This window comes from Podarcis liolepis, assembly GCF_965112155.1.
Source record: "Podarcis liolepis genome assembly, chromosome: 10".
Classification (NCBI taxonomy): domain Eukaryota; kingdom Metazoa; phylum Chordata; class Lepidosauria; order Squamata; family Lacertidae; genus Podarcis; species Podarcis liolepis.
Window position 1 is genome coordinate 67,000,470 of NC_139562.1, and position 24,089 is coordinate 67,024,558.

General features: G+C 42.6%; 1 protein-coding gene and 1 long non-coding RNA gene across 17 annotated transcripts in view; both read left to right on the forward strand.

Moving 5' to 3' along the window:
* CADPS2 (calcium dependent secretion activator 2) overlaps positions 1-24,089 on the forward strand; it is a 368,776-nt gene that overhangs the window by 13,136 nt on the left and 331,551 nt on the right. The gene's annotated exons all lie outside the window — the stretch shown is intronic.
* Positions 2,875-23,192, forward strand: LOC310687995. Its single transcript, XR_014516722.1, has 2 exons — positions 2,875-3,156; positions 23,128-23,192. It is a non-coding gene; the product is annotated as an uncharacterized lncRNA (long non-coding RNA).

Consider the following 24,089-nt stretch of genomic DNA (forward strand, 5'->3'; position numbering starts at 1 on the left):
GGCCAAGGGAGCCGGTGTTTGTCCACAGCATGACGGAAGCCAGAGTGCACGGAAACGCTGTTTACCTTCCCACTGCAAAGGTACCTATTTATCTACTTGCACTGGCGTGCTTTCGAACTGCTAGGTTGGCAGGAGCTGGGACAGAGAAACAGGAGCTCACTTGGTTGCGGGGATTCGAACCACCAACCTTTTGATCAGCAAGCCCAAGAGGCTTAGTGGTTTAGACCACAGCGCCATCCACATCATGGTGTCCCATTGCGCCAGAAGCGGTTTAGTCATGCTGGCCACATGACTCAGAAAGCTGTCTGTGGACAAACGCTGGGTCTCTTGGCTGGAAGACGAGATGAGTGCCACAACTCCATAGTTGTCTTTGACTGGACTTGACCATCCAGGGGTCCTTTACCTTTACCTTTACCTTTTTATGGCTTCAAACAGCAAGCGGGGCTCACATTACGGCATGTTCTTTTTATTAAACAACGGGAACCCTACACATGGAAAACCAGCCGATTGGGGCTAGGTGAGACCCTCTTCTTGACACCTTAGATCAGTGATGGCCAAACTTGGCCCTCCAATTGTCTTGGGACTACAACTCCCATCATCCTTAGCTAACAGGACCAGTGGTCAGGGATGATGGGAATTGTAGTCCAAAAACAGCTGGAGGGCCAAATTTGGCCATCACTGCCCCTAGATAGAAAACAAGAATCTGATATACTGTCTGATATACCTTCTATGCTCTTGCCTATATATGCATGACAAGGGTGCAATAAAACATCTTTACCACAAACAAATTATGGTGGTATCTGTTTGGCTACTTCTGAAACGTTTTGAATTTGAGAAAGGAGGCTTCTGTTTGGAAATTGTTTGGCCGCTATCAAATCATAAATGAAAAACCAGCTAATACATGATGTCAGTACATCAATTCTACCTCTGATCTATTGATGAATACACGAGGAAAAACTCTGCAAATAGAAGTAACTTTTAAAAAGGTGACCTGCCTTTATAGAGTTTGTTTTTTCACGATGGGGGGCATTAGGGTTTCTGTTTGTGCAGTTTGAGAGAAATTAGTAAGATGTTGTCAGAGGCTAACAGAGCACAAGGGGAATTTCCTGCTGATGCAGGAAACTTGAATTATAGGTCACCAAGTTTTCAGTACATCCCTAGTTTAGGCTTCCAAAAGCTTCCATTCTTTACAGTCCCTTATTCACTGAAAAATTGAAAGTATAAAATATTTGATACACCCCCTCAATTCACAGGAAAATGGATCTGAGGCCTAGCCCATCGGCCTAGCTTTAAGACAGTACTGTATTGCAAGCCTACGTGCCTCTGAAGAGCTGGTCTTTGGGTTGCTGCTGTTTTCTCAGTTCCTACACAATGCCAAGAAAGCTTTTTAAATTAAATGTTTATTGAGCTTGTACAACAGGTACACAGCAGTTGCAAATGTAATGTGGTATGCCAAGCAATCTTGGCTGTACTTGGTAATATTTGCTCCATCTAATTTTTTTTGAACAGAGCCAAAACAGAGGCAAAAACAAATTAGTCTTATAATTATGAGGCGAGTTACATCAAATATTTTGGCTGGCCGTGAAAGGTGTTTTGATTTCCCTCCTTAATTCCAATTCAATGCCATAGATTTCCTTTTTTAAATTCAGAAGGATGATTATGGTTACACTTGCTTTCTTGAGAATAATATTGCCTGTACTATCAAGATTTAAGTGTACTGACAGGAGCAGCGTCCCTAGTTTTTTGTGACTAGAGAATGTAGCTGAAATAGCTAGTGTGCTCCACCCTATGAATCTTGCAAAATAGGCTTCCAGTTACATATTTCACCTTGCATTTTCTAGAATAATGGTTGTGAAGAAGCAAAGAGACTTTGCTGGAAGTGTAAACGGGTAGATGTGGTGGGCTTGCAAAAAAGTGAGGGTATTTTATACATTTTTTTTATCTCGCATGTATCATTTCCCAAAAGGAGCATATCAAAAAAGCCCAAAGGGTTTCTGTTAGGGATTATAGGGGCAGAAATCCCCCCTCCCCCCAAAATGTAAAAGTTATTTATGTATGTAATAACAGCAGCTAGGATTTTATATGTGCAAAAATTGAAAGGAAGAAGTTTCCACCAAAGCAGATTGGATAAGTAAGATAATGGACTCTGCAGGGCTGGCAAAATTAACAGCAAAATTAAGAGACTCTAATGATGAGTGTCTTATGGAAGAATGGATGACTTTGGGGGGACTATTTGAAGAAATATTATAGTATGATAAACTCGTGAGCAGGATTTGAGGTATGAGTGACAGAAGTAATTAGATTATAATATTTTGGTTATGATTTGATAGAAAATGGGGTGCAGCAGAAGGAGAAAAACAACTCCATGGGAAAAGGGGTGGAAAGTTGACAAAAATAAGAGAAAAGATGACACTGTGTTATGACTGTATATATTAAAAATGTTGAAGTTTAATAAAATATAATTGAAAAAAGAGACTTTTACAGAAGGCAATTGAAGATTTGGGCATGAATATCGGGTGCGGTTTCTGAATGGATGCTTGGGTGCCATTTCATAAAAAGAGGGGGGTGGAAATTTGGAGCAGAAGGGTCAGATTCACCGCATGTTTCGGAGCATATTTCTGCTCTTGGACAACTTTGAGACTAAATTCCAAAAGAAGACATTGTGCACAGAAATAATTTTATACTTTTTTCCAATGTAAAGCAAAGAGATCAACATATGACATTTTCTGTCTGCCAACTGTTCCAGAAGAAGGGATCCCCAAATGAAGGTTTTTGGCAGGATTTTGATTTGCAACCTAGGGTAGGGGAGGATGTGGACTGGCCCAGGGCTGGAAAGAGGAAGGAGATCTCCAGTATGCCAGCAAGTATGCAGATGTGTTGCTAGAGTGGTGTCTTGAAGCCTTGTGTGCAGACAGGGACTGCTTTGGAACTGGAGTGTAAATTTGGAGCCTCGGATCCACAGCTGGAGGAGATGCCAAAGAGAAATCAAAGGGCTCCAAAAAGACGGAACCTGTGTTTTGAGCCTCCAAGTAGCTTGTTGATCTCATTGAATTGAGAACGTTGTGAATCCCCAGCCCCGTGCCGGATTTACGTATAAGCTAAGCAAGCTATAGCTTAGGGCCCCACTCTCTTGGGGGGCGCCCAAAAAAATTAAAGGTAAAAAAAACCCTGGATGTACATTTCCAAAATATAACATAAAAAACAAATTAGATAAAACCTACATACAGCAAAAAGGGACGCGGGTGGTGCTGTGGGTTAAACCACAGAGCCTAGGACTTGCCAATCAGAAGGTTGGCGGTTCGAATCCCCGTGACGGGGTGAGCTCCCGGTGCTCGGTCCCTGCTCCTGCCAACCTAGCAGTTCGAAAGCACATCAAAGTGCAAGTAGATAAATAGGTACCGCTCCGGCGGGAAGTTAAACGGCGTTTCCGTGCACTGCTCTGGTTCGCCAGAAGTGGCTTAGTCATGCTGGCCACATGACCTGGAAGTTGTTCGCTGGCTCCCTTGGCCAATAAAGCGAGATGAGCACTGCAACCCCAGAGTCAGTCACGACTGGACCTAATGGTCAACGGTCCCTTTACCTTTACCTTACATACAGCAACAGTGGCAAATGGCTTTAGATACCCATTAGGTCCGTAAATTACCGTATAGCATATAGTCAGCACAAAAGAACAGCAACCATTTGTTGTTGACAAAAGACAGGTGGACATATAAAGGGCCCCATTACCTTCAGTAGCTTAGGGCCTCATCAAACCTAAATCTGGCCCTGCCCCAGCCGTGCACCGTTCTGAGATTGGAGTGGCATTCAACAATATTTCAGCATCGCCATGGTGTGTGCAGAGGATTCAGAAACAAAAGTTAACATTCCTCTTCTAAATCCTTTCACGTCGAAGCTAAAGGGCAGGTACATACCTGTTTTGTGTATCAAACGCATGTCTTGGTGGAAGGAGAGTAGAAGGGGCAGGATTCTAAAGTTGGCTCATGACAGCACAGTTCTAAGATTCAGCTTCCTAACATGAATGCGGCCGTTAAGCGTTGGCCAAAGTGAGATGCTTGGCAAGTAACCTGCAGAATTTGGCACAGATCCAGTAACTCTGACTATAGTGAAAGGGGATATAATCCAGTTTTGTTACATATTTTGAAATCAGTGGACCTTAGCAGTTTAGCTGGATCAACTTAAACAGGAGAGATTCTAAAACTTTGGTTTGATCATGCCCGATAGCAATAATAATAATAATAATAATAATAATAATAATAATAATAATAATAATTTATACCCCTCCCATCTGGCTGGGTTTCCCTGCACTCTGGGTGGCTTCCAACAAAAGATTAAAAATACATTAAAACATCAGTCATTAAAAACTTCTCTAAACACGGCTGCCTTCAGATGCCTTCTAAAAGCCAGGTAGTTGTTTATTTCCTTGACATCTGATGAGAGGGCGTTCCACAGGCCAAGTGCCACTACCAAGAAGGCCCTCTGCCTGGTTCCCTGTAACTTTGCTTCTTGTAGTGAGGGAACTGCCAGAAGGCCCTCGATGCTGGACCTCAGTGTCTGGGCTGAACATTGGGGTGGAGATGCTCCTTCAGGTATACTGGGCCGAGGCTGTTTAGGGCTTTAAAGGTCAGCACCAACACTTTGAATTGTGCTTGGAAACGTACTGGGAGCCAATGTAGGTCTTTCAGGACCGGTGTTATATGGTCTCGGCAGCCGCTCCCAGTCACCAGTCTAGCTGCCGCATTCTGGATTAGTTGCAGTTTCCGGGCCACCTTCAAAGGTAGCCCCACGTAGAGCGCATTGCAGTAGTCCAAGCGGGAGATAACCAGAGCATGCACCACTCTGGTGAGGCAGTCCGTGGGCAGGTAGGGTCTCAGCCTGCATACCAGATGGTGCTGGTAGACGCCTGCAAAGTCATGAAAAGTAAAGTAAGTTCATCATTTTTGGTCCGAGTTGGGCAGCTTACATGGAGGTTATTCAGTTTTATTTTAACAGCCACCTTGTGAGGTAGGTATCTAAGTGGAAAGATACCAGTGAAGCTGAGTTTGCTGGTTTGTGTGAGAGCTTTTCATTTCTTATTAGTGAAGAGGGAGGAGGAAGATAGCAAACAAAGCAGGCAACATGGTGCCTGCAAATTATTCGCAAAGTGTCTTTTTAATTTTTTAAAAAGTTTTTATTTATACTTTTCAAATTTATACATTTCATTAATTTTACAATCGTTTTAACATTTCAAAGTTTGATTTCCTTCCCCCTCTTTCTGCGGTTCCTTAAATTTACTTTTTAATATCCTCTGCATATCCAAATTCATTTAATTTGCTCATTTAATTATCTACTTTAAATATAAACTCTTATGAAACTGCAGGTGATTACAGTAATCCTGCCAATGTTTTTATCTGTTTGCAATTTATCCGTAAATATTCAGCAAACCATTTCCACTCTTTTACAAAAAGTTTGTTCTCTTGATTTCTTATTCTTCCAGTGCGTTTTGTCATTTCTGCATATTCCATAAGTTTTCGTACCCATTCTTCCTTTGTTGGGACTTCTGCTTCTTTCCATTTTGGGGCGAGTAGCATTCTTGCTGCTGTAGTAGCATACATAAATAAATTTCTATACAATTTAGGTAGTTCTGTCCCTGTAATTCGCAAAGTATCAGTTCAGCTGAGCTACCCCTTGGGAAGCTCTCAAGTCTCCACCTTTTGTTCACCAGTATATTGCCTTGCTGAAACACTTACCACAATGTTATTGTCCCCCCCCCAACTTTATTACCTGGGTTATGAAGGTGCCCTAAAGACGTTTAAAGCAAAGATTATAGGATAATACACACAGCGACTTGCGATCTCGATCACACGCATTCTGTAGTCCGCTGGCAGTAGGAGTACAATATGGGCATGTCTTTAAGTTAACACCTTACATTAAAAACCTGACAGTACCAACTTATTGAAGGTTATTCACCAAAGCCAGACTAAACGTCTTTCCTTCTGCAGTGTTGGGTTCCCTACCAGGACAGACTTTGCTCATGTGCTCAAGACATCAATTCTATAAAACATATTTTGTTGCACTGTGCGAAATATGAGCAGGCCAGGGCTGAACTGATATTACCCTTGCTGGTACCTTTCCCGGGAAAATCAGAGGCTCACCATGTCAGTTTCCTATTGGAAGACAGGACAAATGCTAGAACATTAGCAGTGGCCAAGTTTTTATCGGTGGTTGCAAGAACCAATGATCCCTATCTTTAAGTCTGAACAAAATGCTTGTTTAACCTGGAGGTAGGCTGTCTGAATTGTGCATTGCTTTGTAATGATTTGTTGGGTCTTTGGACCGTAATAAAGATGGATTGATTATTGCAGTTCTACACATATGGATACAGAAGTCCCATTGATTTTGGGAGGCTTAATCTCAGGTAAGTGTGTTTAGGACCTAGGACAGATTTGTTTACTGATATTTGTTTACTGATATTATGTTTGTAGTGAGATTTTGAATCTGGCTCATAGCTCATTCTCTGAACCAGCACGCTAGACTAGCGCCAATCAAATAATGTGTCGGTTTGATCTGCTCATATGGTGAATGAATGGCATGATGCTTTAATTGAAGACAGGGTGGGGGAAAGTAAATCGCTTTGCTTTAGGCAAATCATGGCAATTATCTGTCTTGCTGCTTGATGCTCAGTTGACTGCTCAGCTGGTGTCTACCATCTCTTCAACCCTTCATTAATTTTTGAATTACAGATTCAAAGGCCTCATGGCAGGAGACCAAGAGTTGCTTCTCAACATCATGAGATGGCTATGCAGCTACCTTTTTGGGGGATCTAAAATATGCATTAGGTCTTCAAAAATTAATATTGTCAGATACAGTAGCCTTGGTATGTCTTGCAATGGCAACAGCTTCACTCGTTTGCATCTGCATTCTTCTCCTTAAAGGAAATTTGATTCTGGTCGTGTACATAAACACACTGTGAAATGAGTTCAGAATCTGACATTTTTGCAAGGTGACAGAAGCCCATGGAACATCAAATCAAGAAAAGAACTGCTGTCTAATTCCTCAGCGTTGCTTTGCTTAAAGGTTGCAATTCAGCCTTTGCTGATCTGAAAGGTTGCACCCCAATGGAAATAGATTTGTAGCTCCAGGTTGGTCAGACATAACTATCATTGCATGGAAGGTGAAAGGTTTTCAAGTCCCTTGAAACCTGTTTTTTTCCTTTTGGAGGGAGATGGAATGGTCTCCCCAGGGAGCCTCGCTTAGCACATATATTTAGGCACCAGGCACTATAAAAACACAAAAATGCATACCATAAGGACAAACAAAAAGGAATGATTTTGCCTGGTGTGTGTGGTTTTGCTTTTGTTTGTTCTTGTGGCATGCATTTTTGTGTTTTTATATTGCAAATCACCCTGTGTCTTCAGTAGAAGGGTGGTATAGAAATTTAATAATAATTTTAAAAACCCAATATGTACAAATCTAGAAAACATGTAAATATCAGGATGAAATAGCTGCTTACAAGGTCTGCTGTTTTAATATTGATGCATCTTATTGCCAAACATCAGTAACCAGTCTTGCAAATACATTTGATACATATGGAAATAAGGCAGACCACAGCTCCCAAAAGTGTGCCATGCGGCCCAATCCTGTATAAGTTTACTTGGGAGTAAGCTCAATTGAATTGAGTAGAGCTTACTCCTAGGTAATGTTGCAGTGAGGCCCATCAGGATCAGTGTGACAGTTGAATAAATTTATATGTTCAGAATGTGAGACGGTGATCCTAAACACTCCACCTGGAAGCAATTCTGATTAAAAACAGAAGAGCTTGCAAGAACTGGCTCCTCAGACTAGGGACTCAAATACATTCGTAAAGAAAAAGTGCTTTATATGTGTTATGACACTGTGACACCAGATGGCACTGTGGAGTCCAGACTTTCGTCACCATGATTTCCCTTTATCAAGTTTAAAGGTAAAGGGACCCCTGATCATTAGGTCCAGTCGTGGCCGACTCTGGGGTTGCGGCGCTCATCTCGCTTTATTGGCCGAGGGAGCCGGCGTACAGCTTCCGGGTCATGTGGCCAGCATGACTAAGCCACTTCTGGTGACCCAGAGCAGTGCACGGAAACGCCATTTACCTTCCCGCCAGAGCGGTACCTATTTATCTACTTGCACTTTGATGTGCTTTCAAACTGCTAGGTTGGCAGGAGCAGGGACCGAGCAACGGGAGCTCACCCCATCGCGGGGATTCGAATGGCCAACCTTCTGATCAGCAAGCCCTAGGCTCTGTGGTTTAACCCACAGCGCCACCCGCGTCCCTTATGAACAACACATTTAACTGAAATGCTTCTTTGAAACGTGTAATCCAGCACAAGTGAAGAATGATTTGTTTGGCATGATTTGGGTGCAACTTAAGAAAGCAAAATGTCACTTAGAGAAGGATCGGAACTATTTTCCTTGAAGCTTGAATTTGTTTTATTCTGGATTGTTTTGTTAGATGTTTTAATTTGCTGTAAACTGCTTTGAGAATTTTTTCTTTAAAACATAAAGTGGTTTAGAAATGAAATGAAAAATAACTGCCATTGCAAAAATAAAAGCCACCTAAACATTCTGTTGTGGCCACCGTAACCTAGGTTTAAGGTTCCATTTGGTGATTAGCTTATATATCTAAGCTTCTAACACTGCTTAAAGTATTTTTATACCGCCATAACAGTTATTACTTCCCACAAAGAATTCTGGGGACTGTAGTTTGTTAAAGATGCTGAGAGCTGGTAGAAAACATTAAGCTGAGGTGGTTCTTTTTCACTATTGAAAAGTCTGGGTTCAGCTCCAGTGGTTATTCATAGTACTTCCATCTACAATTGTGATACACCTGCCCTCAATTTACTCTTGGGAAATTCTAAAATAATTAGCTAGCTTATCTAGCCTTTTTCCAAAGTGTGGATTAAAAGGCATTAACACCACGAACCGCCTCTGCCAAATTTTAGCTTTATGGTAGATTGGACTCAGTTGCTTGCAAATTTTTAGATACCCTTTGTGCTTAAATGGTTAGCTTTTGGAAACTTTTACATCTGGAATATAAATGTTCTGTGTCCTTTTTTTTTTTTTTAACATTGATAGGACTGCTGGGCAGTTCCAAGTATTTTGAACACTGTATTTATAGCTGCTTCTCCCCTGTTGAAAGAGATTGAAATGTTTGCTTTAAGCAATTAGGTTTTCAAGCAAATACATATCAATGTATTTAATTTAGACAGCTGTTGTGCCAAGTTCTCATACTCTAATATGCAATTCTTGCAAGTAAATATTGATGTGGTAATGTCAAGGGGGAGAGAGAGGGATGGTTGGGTATCCAACGCAATACAGATTAGAAGCAACTGCAGAACTGAGGTCTGGCACTAAATGTCTGTTGTAAGATACAATAGGAATAAGGCTGCCATACGTCCAGAATTTCCTGGACACAGTTGGAATTCATTCGTCGAAAATTGCATCTGGGTGGAATTTTCGGAAACTGGTTAAAGTGCCCAGCAAAACCCTGACGTATGGCAGCCCATATCGGAAGTGTTGATTTTTTGGGTGAATTTCTGTGGGGCGGGGGTGGGAAAGCTTAACAGCTTTGGCCCAAAACCAAACAGCACAACTTTATGGTCCAGATTTCCACTTCTTGAAATACGGCAACCCTAAATAGGAAGTGAAAACCACCTTCAGGACATATGCCAAGGACATACAAAACTTGGAGAAAGGTAAAATTATGTAGGCCCCTAGTTGCTAGGGCTTATTGACCAATAATAGAATTTTGGGTGAAGAGTTAATTCATTAAAGGAGATGGGACGGATTAATAACAAATGAATTTAAATGACCTTGGGATAAATCCCCTTTTGCTTAGTGGGAGAATGTATAGGATGGGTTGCCAGTAAATAAAGGAAATCTACAACACTGGTATTTATTTTTTTGAAAGGAATGGTTGTTCGGGCAAGCATTGATCAGTGCAGGGTTAGTTGTCATCCCTGTTTTGGCTCGGAGGTATCTACATACAGTAGAGCAAGCACACTAAATTTTCTAGATCCCGTCTGCTTAAGTGGCATGGTTGGGAATGGGCCATAAGAAATCACAGAGAACAAAGAAAAACTGGCTTTCATGTGCTGCACATGAAATACCGTATGTATTACAAGGTTGGATACCATATGCACAATCCGAGTTGTTGTTGTTTAGTCGTTTAGTCGTGTCCGACTCTTCGTGACCCCAAAGGACCAGAGCACACCAGGCACTTCTGTCTTCCACTGCCTCCTGCAGTTTGGTCAAACTCATGCTGGTATCTTCGAGAACACTGTCCAACCATCTCATCCTCTGTCGTCCCCTTCTGCTTGTGCCCTCAATCTTTCCCAACATCAGGGTCTTTTCCAGGGAGTCTTCTCTTCTCATGAGGTGGCCAAAGTACTAGAGCCTCAGCTTCAGGATCGGTCCTTCCAGTGAGCACTCAGAGCTGATTTCCTTCAGAATGGAGAGGTTTGATCTTCTTGCAGTCCATGGGACTCTCAAGAGTCTCCTCCAGCACCGTAATTCAAAAGCATCAATTCTTCGGCAATCAGCCTTCTTTATGGTCCAGCTTTCGCTTCCATACATCACAATCCATACAATCCGAGTAGTAGTAGTAGTAGTAGTAGTAGTAATAATAATAATAATAATAATAATAATAATAATAATAATTATTAATTATTTATACCCCACCCATCTGGCTGGGCTTCCCCAGCCACTTTGGGCAGCTTCCAACAAAATATTAAAATACTGTAATACATCAAACATTAAAGGCTTCCCTAAACAGGACTGCCTTCAAATGTCTTCTAAAAGTGAATAAAATATACCAAGATGGAATATAAACTTTGGCTTATTTTAAAACAGGTATTTCTGTTGAAATGTGTGGATTGGTAATTTCCCGGATGGTTTTGACCGTATAAAAATTAGCACGGTAGAGTTTCTCTTTCAGTCAATGCTACTTTTCCTAAGCTCAAACAAGCCTTTACAGCAATCTGTCTTCTGACTATGATGTGATAATCAGATTCCTATGTAGAGATCTTTGTGGAACTGATGAGATAGTAGATTGTGCTACTACAGTACATCTTATTTTGTCCTTTGTACATGCAACCCTGTTTTAAGTTTCTAAATACCGACTTCTCTTAGTGCTTGAAGGTATGCCTTGCTGGAAAAGGGAACATTGTGTTGTGTCTGTGAAATGTTGTATCAGGAAGCTTTTGTCTGCTTAGGGAGCTGCTTAAATGATTCACGTAATTAACCTGTTATCAGATATTGCTCATGACTGACAGTACAGTTTTTACTGTGATAATATAATTGGCTTCTTCACAAGTGGCCTTAAAAAAAAAAACCTAAAAAAAATGTGTGACTAAGTGCCAAACCTCAGTATAAAATATGTCTATGATATGATAAAGTATAATTTAAAAATTTGGGGTAAGGCTTTATTCCTCCAAATTGCTTCCAATAAAGGTAAAGGGACCCTGACTCCTTAAGTCCAGTCGTGAACGACTCTGGGGTTGTGGCGCTCATCTCGCTTTACTGGCTGAGGGAGCCAGCATTTGTCCGCAGACAGTTTTTCTGGGTCATGTGGCCTGTGGGACTAAGCCGCTTCTGGCAAACAAGAGCAGTGCACAGAAATGTCGTTTACCTTCCTGCCGGAGTGGTACCTATTTATCTACTTGCACTTTGATGTGCTTTCGAACTGCTAGGTTGGCAGGAGCTGGGACCGAACAACGGGAGCTCACCCCATTGCGGGGATTTGAACCGCTGACCTTCTGATCGGCAAGCTCTAGGCTCTGTGGTTTAGACCACAGCGCCACCCATGTTGGCTTGTGTTAAATCTAGAGGAAGTCCTCAGACCGAAACGATGCCAGTTGGACGTTGCCATCCCTGTACCACAGACTAAGGAGTGCTCAGTCAGCAGTAGCTAGTGCCCATTGTGACTTGGAGGGCAGAAGGAAGGGGACTTAGAGGGGTAGGTGAAGCCAGAACCAATGAGAGGCAGGGCCACGTAATTCCAGCTTTGTCCCCACTCCCTTCCTTGCTGGGTTCTGCAAGGGCAACACTGAAACTGTGGAGGAAGATAACAGGCACCCTCTGGACTGGTTTTAAATAAGAAGGCTGGCCGAGGGCAGACTGAGGTTGGTGGGGCAGTGCCCCATTTGCTGAAATGGACCAACCTCCAGAGGCTCAGTTCTGCTTAGTATCTGCTGGCGTATGTGGGAGCCTCAGATATATCAGCTAGGCACCAAGTGGCTCCTTAAACCAAGGTTGCAGTCACCAAAACAGAATGTCTAGCTGCCATTTTGGGGCAGGACCTTATTTTTCCAATGATGGATGGACTATGATTGATTCTCAGTTAAACATCTGGCTAGTTCCAATAACAACCTTGAGCTAAGTAAAGAACTTTGAGGACTTAAAGAAGAAAAGTCACTTGCCCAAGGGGCGGTCCACATATATATATATATATATATATATTGGCCTACTCAGACTTCTTTTTCTTAATGGCAACTGCTCCTGCTCAGGCTGCACAGAAAAAGCATTGTGGTTCCTGAAATTCATTCTGATTGCGCAGATAAACTATAACTGATAGAATTCTACAGGATGTGGTATGAGTGTGTGGAAGCAGTCCAAGACCAAAGATCTCCACAAGGTGGAGATTGTCAAGAGCTGTCCTACTCTCGAGTAGGACCCTGGCAGAGACACATGCCCAACTGGCATGTTCTCTCCCTCCTGGTTGATTATTTGGGAGCTTCAAAAGCTTTCTTCTGCCCGAACATCACAGCGACTGATGCCAACAGATGACTGATGCCACAGCTTTCTTCTGCCCGAACATCACAGTGACTGATGCCATCAGCACACTCACGGATCTGCAGAGTTTGCGCAGTTCATGTAACAGAACTCAGTAGCTCAGCATTTTGCTAATTTATGTTTATTTACATAAAATACACTCGGAGCATTCTGACTTTGCTCCTTCCTCTTTCTCATCAAACAGAAAGAGAAAGAACAAAGGACAATAGTCCAATTTCCCAGAACACAGTAACACAAACATCCTGTCTCCATTACTTCCCACTCTGTGGAGTCAAAACATACACCGTCATGTGATAGACAACAATCTCATGACCTCAATCACAGAGCAGGAATCTTAACAGAGATGTCAGGCACTATCCTGGCACCCAGGTATCATTACTTGTTTGCAAGTGCCCAACAGCCAGGTGCAAAATGCACCTGGCTGATTTCGAACACTGTGTGGGAGAGACAACAAGGATGATATTCCGGGCTTCCAAAAATAGCTCACTGATTCCTTCACCCACCTTACTTACTTACCGTGTGTTTTAAAGTGGAATATTCCTTTCTTATACAGTGGACGCTCGGGTTGCAAACGTGATCCATGTGGGAGGCATGTTCGCAACCCACAGCGTTCGCGACCTGCATGTCTGCGCATGTGCAGGTCGTGATTTGGCGCGCATGCGCAAAGCACAATTTAGTGCTTCTGCACATGCGCAAGTGCCGAAAGCCAGAAGTAACTGTTCTGGTACTTCCGGGTTCAGTGTGGTGCACAACCCGAAGTGTCTGTAACCCGAGGTATGACTGTACTCACCTCTTGTATCCAAAAAACTAGGCGCATGGGGTAGTATGTATAACATAGCCTCATAAGAACTAACCATAGCTAAAGTTTACCAGTGCTGTAGCTCCCAAGTTGTAACAAATAACATATGTGTATTCTTACTTTGTACAAAATATGGAGAACTTTGAGAGCAGCCTTTGGTTTACTTCTCTCTCCTGCAAGTAGCTACCTTTGTGTAAGTAGCTGGGCCTACATTTGTACATAAGGGGTGGCGCTGTGGGTTACACCATAGAGCCTAGGACTTGCCGATCAGAAGGTCAGCGGTTCGAATCCCCGCAACAGGGTGAGCTCCCGTTGCTCTGTCCCAGCTCCTGCCAACCTAGCAGTTCGAAAGCACGTCAAAGTGCAAGTAGATAAATAGGTACCGCTCCAGCGGGAAGGTAAATGGCGTTTCCATGTGCTGCTCTGCTTCGCCAGAAGTGGCTTAGTCATGCTGGCCACATGACCCGGAAGCTGTACGCCGGCTCCCTCGGCCAGTAAAGCGAGATGAGCGCCACAACCCCAGAGTCGTCCACAACTGGACCTAATGGTCAGGGGTCCCTTTACCTTTACCTTTATACCCTGCTTGCATAACCAATCCAGGCAGCCTCGAGAAATATGAAACAAATCAGACTTAATGGTTATGGCTCTGGCCTGTTTCCAGGCAATGTCCTCAAGATCACATACCATTTGGAAGCTTAATGCACATTTTGAACAATTTCACTACACAGTTAAGAGTTTGGTATTTTGTTTTCCTTAGGCAGTTCCTCAGTGGGCCGTGAGAGAGGAATCTCTGTCATGTAATTAGGAGTAGCAACATTTGTGTTTTTTGAAGTACACATCTGGGTCGTCTTTTAGGTTTTACGGATGAGGAAAGTTCGGATTGTGCATCCCTTTTCCCTACAAATGTTCCCATCTGGACGGATTGGGTTTCTTGCTGCCATGGTGGTCTTAGAGGCACAAGGGTAGAATTTATGACCCAATCTTGGCTGTGATAAATAATATAATTTGGTTGGACCTGGGAAGAATGGCAGTGGTTGTCAGGACCCCTACACTGACCGGCAGCCTAGACTCCGGCTTAGATGAGGAAGCGTTGTTCTGGAAGCAGTTCTAAATGTCATGAAATTCTACTCAATATTGATTCAGAGTAGAACTCCGATGTATGGTTAGCAGAGTGAAAACTTAAACACAGAGGCAATTAATATTTCATCTAGCAGAACTTTACTGCTACTGAAGGCAAATGAGCATAATGGTCACAAATCCAATACATTCAGGATTGGCACTGGCCATAAGAAATCCAGTTGCAGCAGACTTAAACTTACAATAACTTATAATACGTCTAAACCTTAATATTAAGCATCTTGTGTACAGAACACCATGCCAGAAGGAAAAGAGACAGAGAGAGTGAAACCCAGGCTCCCTCTGGCTTTACTTTTATTGTCAGCATGACCTTGAGTGAAAGAGATAAGAGAAACAGTTTAAGCCAGCTGTACGAAGCTTCTCTGAAGGTATAACACAAACATCATGAACCTTCTGCTTGTTTCTTTCACACAGAGAAGCTTCCAGAACCCTCTTGAATTAATTAGAATAGGACAGATCTCTACACATCAGATCAATACTTTCTGTACTGTACTAAGAAATTCAAACTGACACTAAAAGCAGTGGTTCTAGAAGCAGAGATGATGGCAAGCAACCCAAGTCCCAGTACTGTAGCTAGACCTGAACTAGAGTCCAGTTGGATTGGGACCCTTGATCCAAGGACCCTCAGATCAGGACTTCAGGAGTCCATCTCATCAAGAGCTTGCATCTCTGAGGAACCAACTCACACCCCCATGTTGCCCTTATCAGTACAGGAAGCCAACCTCCAGGTGTCTTTGTTGAAGGAGTGCTCCCAGGAAGAGGAAGAGCTTGGGAAATAGGACCTGGCCTTGGCAGCATAAAATACTTCAGTCCATTTTTAGGTCACATGATACATATGAAGCACATGGTTTCTCCTAATACATCCTGGGAACTGTAGTTTACACCTCACAGAGCTACCATTCCCAGCAGCCTTAGCAAACTACAGTAGAACACACATGGAGCTGTCCACGGTTCTGGAGCTATCCATGGTTCTGGAGCTGAGTGGCTGCCAGCCCCACCATGTTTACCTTGACAAGGGCAGGGCAGCAATGCTTGTTTACCCCTTTGTCGGCTCCTGGTGTGCCACTTAAGCCAATTAATATGCTCAGGGTTGAAGCATGGAACCTAGGAACGTAAGTAAGCCTGACTTCTCCATGAAAGGGGAATGGCATCCAGATAAATAGTGCATGTCCTCTTTGCCCTTCAAACATGCTTTGCCCCATATGATGCTCCTTAAGATAGAAACAATAGGTTAGACCTCCGATTAGGATAATAGAATTGTAGAGTTGGAAGGGACCAAAAGAGTCGTCTAGTCCAACCCTCTGAATGCAGGAATCTTTTGACCAAAGTGGGGCTTGAACCCACAATCCTGAGATTAACAGTCGCATGCTCTACCAACTGAGCTATCCCAGGAATGATCTAGGTAGCCTTCCTTAGCATCCAAGTGATCAAGTGATCCAACTTTTTTTAACCTCATGTCATCCAATTTTCTTAATATTTTGTACACTTGTTGAATGGTCAAAACTAAGTTTAAATCTACAGTTTTAATATTTTTAACTCATCCCAACTTTGAGTTACGTGAGTTTGAAATTTCAAAAAAAAAATTACAACTGGCCAAACTTAAAATGAAACGTCATGTGCAACCAATGCTCTTGAAAAGCATTTGGTGTAAAGTATAGATAATGGAAGAATAAATGCTTTCAGACCCATTTCATGTGTAAGGTGCCCCCCCCCCATAATTCTGATGTGTATTTTGTTCTAATGTTCATGAAATGAAGTAGATGAGGCAGATGAGGAGTAGAGAAAGGAGGTCAATGATCTGTGGTTAGGTTGGAACAATTGTGTCAATGCAAGGGTGTTTGATTAAAATTGTGTTCTGTCTTATGCATGAAGTGTGATGAGCACTTCTTGTACACAGTTTGTTTTATTCTCTTTTCAATGAAACCTCAAGGGAGGCATAAAACGTGATGCCATATAGCTCTCCTTGCCTGTGAATTCTGCTTGTGTGCCATTGTTGTAGAATTCCCTTAAATGGTCGCTTGTTCACTGGAGTGGGGGTGGGGTGGGTGTTGTAGGAAGAAATATAAATACATACATATGAATGTGCTGGAAACTGCAAATGCTACATCTAGTGGTGCTATATACTACTATGAGTCTAATCGGAAGTTAAATGTATTTATTTTCTCTTTTTAATTCTTTTCTTTATTAATTCCTTTCTAACTTTTTCTTCTTCCTTTTTTAATTTCTATCTCTTCTCACTTTTTCCTTCTAGTCTCTTTTCTTTCTGATCTGCTAAGAAAGAGACAAAGTTAAATACATACGAAAAGTTGACTAATTCGAAGTGATGCTTTGTAGTTTGTTAACTGTTGTTAAGATGGTCAACCGTAGCAAAGAGTGAATTGATATATTAGTTATTGTTGATTTATTGTTATTGTCAAATCTTAAATAAAATTTATTTATTTATTTATTTTAAAAAGAAAGTGTGGGGGTTGGACAAATGATAACAGAGAAGTAATGAAAATCAGGTGTCGTGGCTACAAGAACGATGCCAGTTGGAATGGGAACTTTTCATCCTTGCATATTGGGATGGGCAAGATCACAGGATTCCTTGACCTCTGAAGGGGGGGGGGGTTATGAAAAACTAACTAAGAAAACACAACCCTCATTAGTCTACTGTTTTGTGATGTGCCTCTTATTTTAAAAAGCAGTCCTGGTGCTTTACAACAACAACAACATTTTTATTTATACCCTGCCCATCTGACTAGGTTTCCCCAGCCACTCTAGGTGGCTTCCACCACATATGAAAATGATAAGATGTCAAAAATTAAAGACTTCCTGATACAGGACTGCCTTCAGATGTCTTCTAAAAGTTGTGTTGTTCTTTATCTCCTTGACATCTGATGGGAGGGCGTTCCGCAGGGCAGGCACCACTGCCAAGAAGGCCATCTGCCTGGTTCCCTGCAACCTCACTTCTCGCAGTGAGGGAACCTCCAGAAGGCCCTTGGTGCTGGACCTCAGTGTCTAGACTGAACAATGGGGGTGGAGATGCTCCTTTAGCTATGCTGGGGCGAGACCATTTGGGATTTTAAAGCTCAGCACCAACATTTTGAATTGTGCTCGGAAATGTACTGGGACAATTTCTGGGTTTGTTTTTTAAGCCTAGTGACACATCTTCCTGTAAGTCATAAAGGTTTTCCAAAGGGAATGATAGCAGTGGCTGGGGAGAAGAAATAAGAGCTTAGCCGATCTAACATTTCATTCCTTTTTTAAAGGTCTTACTTGGGAGCAGGTGTTCCTTACAGCAAGCCACAAGAGAACCGGGTGACTTGTTTTGTTTAAGCGAGGAGCCAATAATTTTACTAAGTCATATGACTGCAATAAAAGTCAGACTGCATGCTGCCAATTAGGTTTTGCTATACGCTTCGATTTGAGAAGAAGAAAATAAGGGGGGGAAAAATCTCCCCACAATTTTTACATCTAGCAATAGGAACATTACAGTGATTACCTGCAGAGCCCGAGAAGGAGTAACCACGTAATGTGGGTTTGCATCCATCCTCTCTGCACTTGAATAAATAGATGCCAGAATAAATAAATGACAAAATGTACGGCTTTACACAGTATGCACACATCTGTAATAAAGCCCATTGGTTGGGGGAACGGAGAGAAGCTAAGCAAGAATGTTAAAGAATGACTTCTTTTATACAGTGTGCAGATATATATATATATATATATATATATATATATATATATATATATATATATATATATTGCTTTCGTAGATTTTCACGGGTACAGGAATGCAGGTTTTGGTGTCTTCGGGTGTCTTCCCGTGTAAGAGTTGGGGTGTCTAGGCGACGTTTCGACGAGGTCTCACTCGTCATCTTCAGGCTGGTGTTTTCGGCTTCTTGTTACTGGAACAGAGCAGGATCTCAGTGTTTGAGTTCCTATAAATACTGTTGAGGGGGTGTGGTGTATAGCCTCCGACGTTCTGGGCAGAGAGGAAGTTCCCAGGTTAGTGTGACTTTTCTTCTTTTGTTCCTTAATTACTTGAGGGATATCTTGAGTGATTTCTTGAGTGATATTCTGAGTACCACTTAGGAGGGTCATTAAGTGTGGATTAGTTGCTAAAGCTTTCGTGTCTTGACCTCTTGAGCTTGTGAAGAGTTTTTCTGAGAAGATGGCTGTACTGCACTTAGTTGTGTTCTGGCTTGGCTTCGTGTATAGGGGCGAGCTGTGGTTTTGTGCCCTGTGCCAGCCAGATCTGAGTAGGGATTGCAGGGGGGTGCAGCATCCGGAGGTGCCACTATGGTTTGGCTACTGGATGGTGTCTGTAATTTATCTGTGGAGAGGGTCTGGGTTTGGGTCTGGTGTGGTTGATTGGAGATGGCGTTCTGTGTGCCTCTGGTTCTGGTGTCGGTTTTTGTGGGGAGGGCTAATTTCCAGATGTCTGGCAGGCGGGACGTGTCGTCACGCTTGTTCATGTTGTGAGGGTGTTTCTCTATCTCGATGGCTTCCATGATTATTCTCTTGTGGTGATGTTCCATGTTAAAGAGCAATTTGGAATCTGCAAAATTAATTTCGTGTCCTGTTTCTTTCATGTGTTGGAAACAATTTATCTCTCCACAGATAAATTACAGACACCATCCAGTAGCCAAACCATAGTGGCACCTCCGGATGCTGCACCCCCCTGCAATCCCTACACAGATCTGGCTGGTACAGGGCACAAAACCACAGCTCGCCCCTATACACGAAGCCAAGCCAGAGCAGAACTAAGTGCAGTACAGCCATCTTCTCAGAAAAACTCTTCACAAGCTCAAGAGGTCAAGACACGAAAGCTTTAGCAACTAATCCACACCTAATGACCCACCTAAGTGGTACTCAGAATATCACTCAAGAAATCACTCAAGATATCCCTCAAGTAATTAAGGAACAAAAGAAGAAAAGGCACACTAACCTGGGAACTTCCTCTCTGCCCAGAACGTTGGAGGCTATACACCACACCCCCTCAACAGTATTTATAGGAACTCAAACACTGAGATCCTGCTCTGTTCCAGTAACAAGAAGCCGAAAGCACCAGCCTGAAGATGACGAGTGAGACCTCGTCGAAACGTCGCCTAGACACCCCAACTCTTACACGGGAAGACACCCGAAGACACCAAAACCTGCATTCCTGTACCCGTGAAAATCTACGAAAGCAAATATATATATATATATATATATATATATATATATATATATATATAGTATGTATGTACTGTATAATGTTTAGTAAGGAAGACGCCCTGGACACTGTGCCCACATGCTCTTTGTATAGGCATCTGTTCCAGAGGTTTTGATATGGAATATTCCCTGGTGGTTCTTGAACAGCTTGTTATTTTTATCTCCTTCCGGTTACAGCAGGCAAGATCCATGTTTCTGATCACTTCACTGGTGGGTGGAGTGGATCCCACACTGGCCCTCCCTTGTACTGTGGATGGTTGAGTCCAGGCCGATCTCTCTAAGCACCAGTTTGCTTTCGACTTTAGAGCTTTACCCTTCCTCCATTTCCCCATTCCAAACTCCCTTTCTCATTTGCAGATCCTTTCTTCTCTGCTGTTTCATATTCTCTTCATAGGTTTAAAGAGTCACCATTGCTCTGCCAGCCAGTCTCCAAATCTATGGAGAGTGTCTTAATATACGTCCGTTGCGTTTTGTGTCATGAAATGTCTGAACTTTAGGGTCCTAAATGCCTGGCTTTTCCAAGGGAACAATTTAGTAGGATGAATATGTACAGTAGAAGTGACTTCCAGTGGATGGACGTCAATTATACTGTTATTTAGATGGTGTTGATTTGCTGTGTAAATTAGGCACATATTTGTCTAGCATATTTGACTAGGGCGCATTCCCAGAGCACTTTCTCATGAGCAGAGGGCTTATTTTTAATCCAGTTTTTGAAAATGACCTTGATGTGTATCTCTGTGTTAGATGTGTGTCTTTATCTCCAAAGGATCTGGGTGGCTTATACAAACACACAACTCATTTTTTTTTTCATTTCTAAAAAAGAGCAGAAAGAATAACAAAGTGAGTCAGCACCTTCATCCATTGCAGAGACTGCAGGTGGTTCCCTGAGTTGGACTACCATCAGAAGAAGGTGGGAGGGTCGTATTCCTACCTGACATTTTCCTCTGGCCTTAGATGTTGATCTCTGGACTTGAAAGAGACCCAGAAATTTTCATCTGCCACTTTCTGATTCTGTATTCTTTGCCTGTCTTTCCAGTAGTCATTCTGTAGATTCTTCTCTGCTCATTCACTTCTCTCTGTTCTTGGAACTGTCTTTTCTTCTTGCCTCAGTTCTTCTCTTTTTCTTCTTTAATATTCCTGTTTCCTTTTCTTGGTAAAAAGTAAACTTTCATCAGCTTGTCATGATGATTGTCTACTTTTCGGAAAGTGTTGTGCTTCATTGGAACATAGAATGTGAGCTTTCTACAATGATGTCTTCACTCTCCCAACTCCCATGCTTTTAGTTGCATTTTGTTTGTTAATACACACTGGATCAAAATATTGGTTGTATATACCCAGGAATGAAATATTGAGAAGGTGACAGAAAACTCACAGCATTGGCTGTTTGGGGAACTCCTTCTGGAATACTGCTAGGACAAAAAAAAGGTATCGAATTTAATTTCCCTAGAACTGTTTCATAGCTGCTGCTTTTAAAACAAAATGGTTGGAGGATAGACTTTTCCCCAGGACAGAGTGCTGCAAATGATTGCTATTCCAGGCTAAATGGGTACAGTTGGCAAGGAGACATTTCAGCTATGTACACACTCCTGTTTTCTCTGCATCCAGTGCTTTCTCAGTAGCAAACATACAACATAAGCCACACTCCATCTCTATTGTGCCATTTGTTTTATATACTGTGTTTTGATGGACACTCCCCCCCCCCCCCAATTAACCAGCTTCGGTCTGAATTGAGAAAAAGAACAGGCTAGGTGCCTTTTAAGCTGATACTGGGATATAGACTTACTTGTACTCATCTGCCTTCCTATTACTCAGTCTCCCAGTGTTGTTGTTGTTTAGTCGTTTAGTCATGTCTGACTCTTTGTGACCCCAAAGGACCCCATGGACCAGAGCATGCCAGGCACTCCTGTCATCCACTGCCTCCCACAGTTTGGTCAAACTCATGTTGGTAGCTTTGAGAACACTATCCAACCATCTTGTCCTCTGTCGTCCCCTTCTCCTTGTGCCTTCCATCTTTCCCAACATCAGGGTCTTTTCCAGGGAGTCTTCTCTTCTCATGAGGTGGCCAAAGTACTGGAGCCTCAGCTTCAGGATCTGTCCTCCCAGTGAGCACTCAGAGCTGATTTCCTTCAGAATTGAGAGGTTTGATCTTCTTGCAGTCCATGGGACTCTCAAGAGTCTCCTCCAGCACCATAATTCAAAAGCATCAATTCTTCGGCGATCAGACTTCTTTATGGTCCAGCTCTCACTTCCATACATCACGACTGGGAAAACCATAGCTTTAACTATACGGACCTTTGTCGGCAAGGTGATGTCTCTGCTTTTTAAGATGCTGTCTAGGTTTGTCATCTCTTTTCTCCCAAGAAGCAGGTGTCTTTTAGTTTCATGGAGTCCAAGAAAGTAAAATCTCTCACTGCCTCCATTTCTTCCCTTTCTATTTGCCAGGAGGTGATGGGACCAGTGGCCATGATCTTAGTTTTTGAAGCACAAGAATTGAATGCACCACTTCTGCTAAATAGCTAGCTAGGCGTCTCCATCTTCAGACTTGTGCTCTGACCTGGACAGTTGGAGCAACAGGGCAAACACACTGCCATCAGCACATTTAAACCCCCTCTTCTGACGTGGTGTGTGTAAGCCTTTGTGGCAGCTCCAGCTGCTCCAGTCACTTTAAGCCCTTTCTTTTCCTTGGAGACAGTCAGGGAGGAGATTGGGGAGATTCTCTCTGGGCCAGTCTCTTCCCCCTCTGTGCCTTTCTGCAAATCTCCCCTGCCACCTCTTCTCCTGTCCAGCCCCTTCCTCTTTCCCCTGCCTTATGAGCAGTGCCGGATTTACATATAAGCAGAACACTGACAACTGGGAAACACTGGCCTGCGAGTGCTCCAGTTGGAGAACAGCCTTTACCATGGGCTTTGAAGACACTCAAACTCAGGATGCAAGGGAGAAACATGCTAAGAGGAAGGCACACTTGGCAAATCCACACCGTGATCATCTCCCACCCGGAAACCAATGTCCCCACTGTGGAAGGATGTGTGGATCCAGAATTGGCCCCCACAGTCACTTACGGACTTATTGTTAAAACCATGTTTATGAAAGACAATCTTACTCGGCTACGAGTGATCGCCAAAGAAGAAGAAGCTAAACAAGCTATAGCTTAGGGCCCCACTCTCTTGCCCCCCCAAAAAAAAGTAAAGGGGAAAAAACCCTGGATGTACATTTCCAAAATATAAGATAACAAACAAATAAAATAAAACCTACATACAGCAACAGTGTTATCTGTTGTGTAAGCTCCTATGATGTAAGTAAAGGGCCCCGCCTGCTAGCCTGCTCCCTAAAATATCACTGGTTTGCTCATTTTTATATATAGGATGCCTACATTCTGCATGTGCAAATGGCTTTAGATACCTATTAAGTCCATAAATTACCATATAGCATATATTCAACACAAAAGAACAGCAACAATTTGTTGTTGACAAAGGACAGCTGGACATATAAAGGGCCCCATTACCTTCAGTAGCTTAGGGCCTCATGAAACCTAAATCCGGCCCTGCTCATGAGTGGCACAGAATCCAACAAATCACTGTCCTCTTCTCCTAGATCATCCTCCCACCCCTCCTCAGCGCACTTTTCGGATTCTTGCCTGTCCCTGACACCACCTGCCTCCCATCATCTTTAAGGGTTAATTTCATTTTGAAGTGCTGTGATGATTTAATGAATCAGGTCTCCTGAATTTCAGAAGAAGGCATCTGGAGGAAATTCTGGTTTTTAATTGCCGAAGAAATTTGCTTACTCCAAATGAATAATGCTCTGCATTAGGATAATTTTGTTACTGTTAATGAGTTGATAGACCTCAATCGGCATTTCAGATGTGAGGCAGCAGGGGACCGATGATGACAGGGAGATAATCAGGTTTCTCAGTGGACGAGCTGAGTACTTGAAAGCACTGTATGTACCAAGACAGTAATAATTGAGCATATATCTGAATGCTTTAAGTTGTAAACTGCTTAAACATTCAGAATCCTTTTGACCAGGGATGGGGAGCCTGTAGGAATTGGACTGGGAGGAACTTAACATTGCCTAGGTACTAACCTCATTCATCTTGAGTGAATGGCTGTGGAAATCAAGGGAGAGGCGTTCTCTTGGATTGTAGCTGCAG